Source organism: Meleagris gallopavo, chromosome 17 (assembly GCF_000146605.3).
Source record: "Meleagris gallopavo isolate NT-WF06-2002-E0010 breed Aviagen turkey brand Nicholas breeding stock chromosome 17, Turkey_5.1, whole genome shotgun sequence".
Classification (NCBI taxonomy): Eukaryota; Metazoa; Chordata; class Aves; order Galliformes; family Phasianidae; genus Meleagris; species Meleagris gallopavo.
The window spans coordinates 11,919,702-11,927,316 of NC_015027.2; positions in this window are offsets into that span (position 1 = coordinate 11,919,702).

Consider the following 7,615-nt stretch of genomic DNA (forward strand, 5'->3'; position numbering starts at 1 on the left):
ATGCATTCGTTCATTTCTGGAAATATGTTTGTATTTTTGGAACATTCATGTGTGAGGGAGAAGAAAGGGAATGTTGGCCAAATTTTGTGTACATTTTTCAGAAGATAAGGGTAAGGTAAGTAGATTTGAATCTTTGGAGTGAAAGGTGGCACCTCCTGTGCACTTGCAGCATACTTTTTGCTCTCCATCGCTGGCCAGGAAGAGGGGCAGCTGCTGCGTGCTCTCTGGTGATGGTCTGGGGAGGAGGAAGGGAGTGGCCAGATTGTGAAATGGTGCATCTGTGACATTGAGACTGTGGGTGCTCACGAGCATTACTGCTTCCGTGCAGTTCAGCTGTGTCCTACAGGTCTCTCCTTGGTTGCATTCAGACATCAGGAAAATGAGCATTGTGGCATGGATTACATGGCTCAATCTTTTACTATCTTTTTGTTTTGATAATAACATGTCCTTTTGAACTGGAAATAAAACAAAGCAAAGGATAAAGTGCTACATCTCAACCTCCAAATCAAACCATGCTCCTTCCAAAAGCCTTCTGCCCATGGACAACTGTATATCTGTCTTTGTGTGTGCTTTTAGGTTGGAACCTTTGGAGTCTACAAACATTGAATGCTCTGAGGTGTTGGAGTACATCTGTTTAGATATGATACTCATCCACTTCTCAGCCCCTAAAACAAGCAGCACAAACGTTGCCGTTCAGGTGCATATGCTTACTTTTCATGGGCAGATTTCCCACCTGGACTGCATGTCCCATGGCAAACCAGCACTGTAGCTCTCCATTGGGTATTCTGGTTGCTTTTCCCGCAAGATGATGCAAACTACCATGGGAGATGGAAGGTGGGCAGGAGTCTGGCATGCAGAGCAAAATGGAGGCCTGGCCAGAAGCTTGTCTGCAACTACATTTTTTGTGCCAGAGCCTTTTGCCTCCGTATTTTTTGATTTGGGGGAATGTGTTGCAGGTAACTTTCCATGGGGTAGAGGCAGAGAGGCTGCTCCGGTGGGTATGTCACCTCCAAGGGTGTGTGGAGGGGACCACTAAGATGAAGAATTCCTTTCCAGCCCTGGTGCTCCTGTAGGTATATGTGGGTTTGCTAAAAATAGCTGCCTTGTGCTGACTGAAAATGGGATGCCCCAGGCGACTTACTCTGCACTGCTCCCCTCCTTCTTTCCCTGCTTTTGAAGTTGAATGCTTATGGATGTTTTTTAGCTTATCGCAAACCCATCACAACTGGCAGTACTCCACTGTTCCAAGGTTGAGGGTTTTCTTTCTCAGCCTCCACCCATGCATTTACTTCTCGAGGAGAGATCACGTGAAATCCTCTGCCTTGAAGAGAGGATTGTCACTTCTCCATAGCTTAAAGCTCATGCTTAGCATTTCTTTCTCTGAGAAAATTTCCCACTTCCTTAAGGACCTCAGATACTGACTGTGCCCTTGATCTCAGCAGCTCCTTCCTCATGACAGACGGGTTCTTGTGGCCTTTGGTCTCCCCACTGAACCCTTAGGCTTTTCCTGGGGGGCTGGATGGGCTTGTGAAGAAGACGGTATTTCCAAGAGTCCTTCTGTTTTAGGCATTTCTCTCCTGGAGATCACAGAGAGAGATTTGATGTCAACACCTGTTGAGTTTTAAAGAGCTTTTGTGCCATCATCAGCAGTAGCTGAAGGGGTCCCATGCTGACCTCCCTACCTAGGGCTGTGCTGTAGAGTACAGATCTGGCTGGGGAATAGCCTGGCAAAAGGAAATGGTGCTTACAAAGTGGGGTTCAGCCCACAGGAGAACTGGACAAGTCCAAGGCCAGTGTGGAAGCTGTGGGTTCTGTGGGGTGGGCAGTGATCCAACTGGTGTTGCCACCAAGAAAATGTAGGTGGAATAACTCAGCTTCAGCAGATAGATCTGTTGCTGAAACGTCTGAGTTGGATGCTCATGGGAGCTCTGAAAGACTGCAACCACAGACAGCTGGAGGCTGGGAAAACACTGGGAAAGATGTGTGGGCCCCAGCATAGCCCCTGGGTGTGGGACATTGCCCTGGCTGGTGGTGGGACGCTTGTCTATGTGGACCTCCAGTCTGATCGTTACAGCTGTGCTTAAGGGGTCTGACCAATAGGTTGTAATTCAGGGAGTCAAAGGCACTGGTTTTGGCATAGGTATGTGCTTCCAAGTGGATTACAGTCAGGTCTGCAGTGGTGTGGAACTCAACAGCCGGCTGCATGCAGCTCTATGGATGTAAGCTGTGTGCAGGAGCTGAGATGTAGCCTGAAAACAACTGGAGTGATCTGTGCTCTTCCTACTGCCTAGCCACAGATCACTAGCCGGTGCCCAAGGTGTTGGCCAGCAGATCTTGAGGGTGTTAGCCCTCATTTATGGGGGAGTAAGCAAAGAAAAGCACCCCAGGTAGGCAGAACAATCATGGATTTACCTTTCAAAGCAAATTTTGCTGAATAATTTGTGTGGATGTGCAACTTGTCTACTGAGCATCCTGTACTGGTACAAACGAACTCTGCTGAAGCTGCTGAACAGCAGAGACTCTTCCCTGGAGAGAAGAATGGGATTTTCCATTACTGGCATCCTGAACCAAATGGGCTGGTTTGATGCTGCTGGCCTCTGCACACAAAGGGATACGAGGGATCTTAATTACCCTTCTTATCTTGCTTCTACCATGGGAGATAGGCAGCAGACAAGTAGATGTGGGCAAGGAGGTCCCTCAGTGCACTTATTACCTAAAGGTGTTTTTCTTTTTCTTGTTGAATCCAATGGAATGCTATGGGGTAGGAGAGGTGGGTAAATTCAAGTGGCATTTGGCTTTCTTTTCCACTTTGAAAATGAAAAGGAAAGACATTAGGGTGAGAAATATTCTTGGTCAAGAAAGAAACCTGGTCAAGAAATCACAGAAAGGAATAGGGTAGAATAGGCAGGGAAAAGGTGAAGGCAGAGCTAGCATGGATATGATCAGGTGCAGGGGATGATCAGCACTTCATTCACATACCTTATAGGGAAGGGGCATCCTTGCAGTGTGAACCATGCAGCCCTGCAGAGATATGGAATAAAAGCACGGCAAGAGGGATGTGCAGGAGGAAGCAAACCCAAATCTAACATGTTTTCAATGCTTTGCAATCATCCATGTCACTTCTGATGTGTATCTGCAGATTGCAGGCCGTTTAGCTAGCTGTGCCAGCCCCTATTACTATGTCCATGTGCCCAGCATTCCTGTTAGAGATAGGTGATGTCATGGTCTAAGACTCCTTTGTCCAGGGAAGCAGCAAAGACTCCATCTTTCCTTAAGTGCCATCAATGTGAGCTCTTAATGAGACAGTCAAATTCTCAAATCTGTGCTCTGAAATGTCTTCCTAAGAACATTGCTCTCCAGGTCAAGCTCACAGATAATATCAGTGCTTATAGTCGAGGAAAGAATGTATTTGGTGGATGGTGCACTGCTAACAAGACAGATAAATAACAGCAATCCATGTAGACAGAGGTAATTAAAGTGACAGCCACACTGACAAATAGCTGAGTAAATAGATGGGGCGATTTGCTAATGAAATGAGTATAAATGGATATATGGACACGTAAGATGAGGAAAATGACAGAAATATGAATTTGGCATATTCCCAAAAGGTGCTCTCAGGACTGTCATGCATGCTGTGCAATGTTTGTTAAACAAGGCTTCATGTCCTAAATCACGAGGTGGTTACTGACTGCAAGTGCTGTTTTTTTTCCTGTATCTAGATGCAGGATTGTTCCATAACTGGGAGTTAGGGAAAGCAGAAAACACCTGCCCTCCAAGAAGAAAAAAGCACTTCCAGTCAGTCTCAGTGCTGTGCCAGGGCATATTGGCTGGAGAGAAAAGGACCTTCAGGGCAAGGAGATGTATAAGTAACTGTAGGAAATTACCCTCCTGTGCTTCAGTCCTGTACTGCCTTACTGCAAGGCCAGTTTGGCTGCATTGAAAATGGGCTGAAATGGAAGTGTGGGAAGGCAAGGCCAGGACACATTAGCGGTCAAGTTTTTTACCCCCTGCAAGTCCCAAAATGATACTGAAATAGAAAGATAATCCTAAAGATGGTGCCACCAACTACTTAAGGGTGAGAAACTGGTGTACATCATCCTCTCAGTAGTCCAAGCAAGGGCAGATTGTGTTGCCTTGCCTTTAGGACCAGTGCAAGAATGACTTATGCTCGCTCCTTAGACAAGTGGGAATTTATTTCATATAATGGATTGTACACAGCCTGGTTGATAACTGGATTGCTCACCTTGTCTTTTTTTTCCACCTATTCTATCTGTTGAGAAATGTCTGAGGCTGCTCTGGATTTCTGAGTCTGAGCAATATTGGTTGTATTTGGAGTAGGTTGTGGATGCTCATGATCCAGTTGTCATAAACAAAATGCTTGTCAAAGATGGTGGCTAACAGAGTGATGTTTATGTTTATCTTGTTCAAGCAGACTATTGCTCTCCAAAAAGAGCACCTTTGCAGCCTGTGGATACTCCACATGTAAGGCCAACTGTTTGTACCCAGAGTGACTTTGCACATCCAGCTGCTTGTAGGGGAAAGGAAAACAGGAAAATCAAAATGATGCCATTTTATAATTGGAGCTAGCTGTGCTTTTTATGACTCAATGGAACATGAGCACAGAGCTGTTTGCTGAGCAGTGTTTAAACTCCATGCTCTTGGGGTAGGGAAAAATAATCCTTTAATATTGAAATCAGGTGAGACTTTTCTACAAATAGGTTACGGGACATGTTAGAGGGTACACATTAATCTTCATAAGGTTTGTGTCCTGGAAATTGAGGTGAACAGAGGTGCAGGGAGGTACAGGAGTGGGAGGAGATAAGGCAGCAAGCACCTCCAGCTCAGTAGCACATGTACCCTGCCTCTCTGTGCATCTCCCAGCATGAAAAGCAGTGCCTGTTGGGACTTGAACTTGAGTTTTATAAAGGGTAAGACGGAGAAGGCAGGAGAAGTAGGCAAGATAACTTCCCCGGAGGTAGCATTTCTGCTTAGAGGACTCATTGTTTTGGTGTGCTCTGCCCTCCTTGAGATTAGTTAATTTACAGTGATGGGGAGGCTTTTGAGGGCTGTATGGTGCTACAAGCCACATGTCACAGGACAGGCAGGTGAAGAGCATTTCAAACTGTTCTGAAGATGGAGGTCTGTATGGTTGTTTGCATTTTCAGAAAGGAAAATAGCAGCAGGTGTACAACATCCTCTGCTCACTTGAAAGCTCTGTACCAGGATAGCCGTGCACACAGTAGGGTGGCTGAAGCTCAATGATCTTGAAGGTCCTTTCCAACCTAAACCATTCTGTGATTCCAGGATTCTATGGCTTCCTTCCCAGCTGTACCCTAGTGCAGTTCTTGTGACAGGGATGCCTCAGCTGCCACACCAACCTCATGCACTGAGTACTGCTGCTTGCAGAGAGCAAAGGATGAAGCAAGAGAATGTGTAACAATGTCATCAAGTGTCAGGTAGACACTGAAGCTGCAGTGGGGCTTTTCAGAACAAGGTCTGTATTGCTAGCACTGAAAGAGCAAATGCTCCTGGAACTATGGAAAACTCCTTTTTCCCACAGTGGCCGGATCTCTGGGCCATGCTGCATTGTTGTATAAGAGTGCAATAGGATTTGCTTCCTTCCTGTTAGTGCCTTTTCCAAAATTCTGCTAATGCTGGTGAATGGAGTAAAATATGAGATTGAAGGTATGTACAGTGTGTGCCACAAATAACATGGGGCTTGCTAACTGTCTGAACATGGACTTTAGGGGTCTAATCCGTACATACGGTGTAATGCAATAAAGCACTCAAATTACAAAACAGACATGTCTCTTCCTGACCTCAGCCAAAATTTGCCTGCTGAGTTGGCACAGGCTGCTTTATTTTAGAGTAATGCTGAGAGCAGCAGCAAAATACATGGTTCTCCAACTGACCATAAAGCAACCAAAAAAAATCCAGAATGCATTCTACCTTCAGGGACACATCCTGAGGTGGATCTGATGCAAACTGTCCCGACCTCTTGGTCTTATGTTTTTCTGGTGCTGTTGAAGAGCAATGTGTTTTGTGCCAAGCATAGTCAAAGCATGACCTATGCCCCCAAATCCTGCTGCTTTCATGTCAGAACATGGCTCATCTTTGTAGAATTTGATGCTCAAATCAGTGAATGCAGGGTATTAAACTGCTGTCAGCTTGCTTCTCAATGAAAATGGAGTTGCTTAACCTCTTGCTTTTAGATGTGCTTATTTTAAATGTAATATTGGCTGTAATATGTTCTGGTAAAAAAGTTTATGTCAGCTTAAAACCTCTCTGTAAAGGTTGAATTATGGGGTATGTAGTATTTCACCCCTATTAAAAACTACTCTTTGTTGCTTTAGAATATATTTAAAAGTCATTGGATTGGCCAAATCAGGTATGCTTCATGGCAAAGTATTTTACCTCTAAGTAATGGGAGATGTTCCCTTCTCCAGAGAGCACAGAACCCTGATGGATGGTCAGCTCTGGCAGACTTGTGTCCCTATCTGGCACTGCAGGGCCATAAATGATAACCTTTCCCATTGGAATGGGTTTTCCCATTGTGAAGAGGAGGAAGGGCTAAGATTCAGACCTGGTAGGAAATGTGGCTGGAGTGGTGCAGAGTCCATGTCTGTGGTTGTGCAGTGGGCAAAGGAAAGTGAGGATTCCTGCCAAATACTCCTATCTGTCCTAGACCATGAGAGCGAGATGCTGGCCTTCTTGCACAGGCTTGTTCTGAGTCCCTGGTGGCACAGCCACATCTGCTTTGCGGCTGCTGGTGCTGGGAGGCTTCAGCTGTGCTCCTCTGAACATGGATCACAGGGGGAGATGGATCGGGACTGAAAATGAGCAAGTGAGTTGGCATCAAATCTAAGATCTCATTGCATTTTCCTTCAGCTAAAGAAATTAGCTCAGATGTGGAGCCTCAGATGAGCTCAAATTCTCTTTGGAGCTGTTAAGGTGTATTGTAGGCTATTTGCACAGCAGGACCTGGGTGACATCCCAGCCTTCCTGCAGGCTGGTAGAAAGTTTTCATTGCATGGGCTCCATTTCAGCTTGAAAGGAGCACTTTCTCAGAGTGCTGGTTTAAAATGCAGCAGTGCTGGCACTAGAGTTCACTAGTGAGAGGTGTGAGCTGTGTCTATGTTCTCCATCAATGACAGTTTGTTACTGTTCTATTGTCGAAGACAGGGACGGATAACATCGTGAATGGATAACTGTTCTGAAATTGTCAGGTCTTAGCAAAAACTGATAGGTTCTTCAGTCGAGAAAAAAATATTTGAAGCTTTAACCAAACTCTCTTTCAGGTAGTTTTTGCTTTAAAATGCAGAGCCCAACACTACAGTGTAGGGAGATCCCAGGTATTTATACGAACTGGGGGAAGACCTCCTTGAGAGCAGCCCTGCGGAGAAGGACTTGGGGGTCCTGATGGACGAGAAGTTGGACGAGAGGCAGTGTGTGCACGCAGCCCGGAAGGCCAACTGTGTTCTGGGCTGCATTAAAAAAGGGGTGGCCAGCAGGGAGAGGGAGATGATTGTCCTCCTCTACTCGGCTCTTGTGAGGCCCCATCTGCAGCGCTGCGTCCAGGCCTGGGGTCCCCAGCACAGGAAGGACGTGGAGCTCT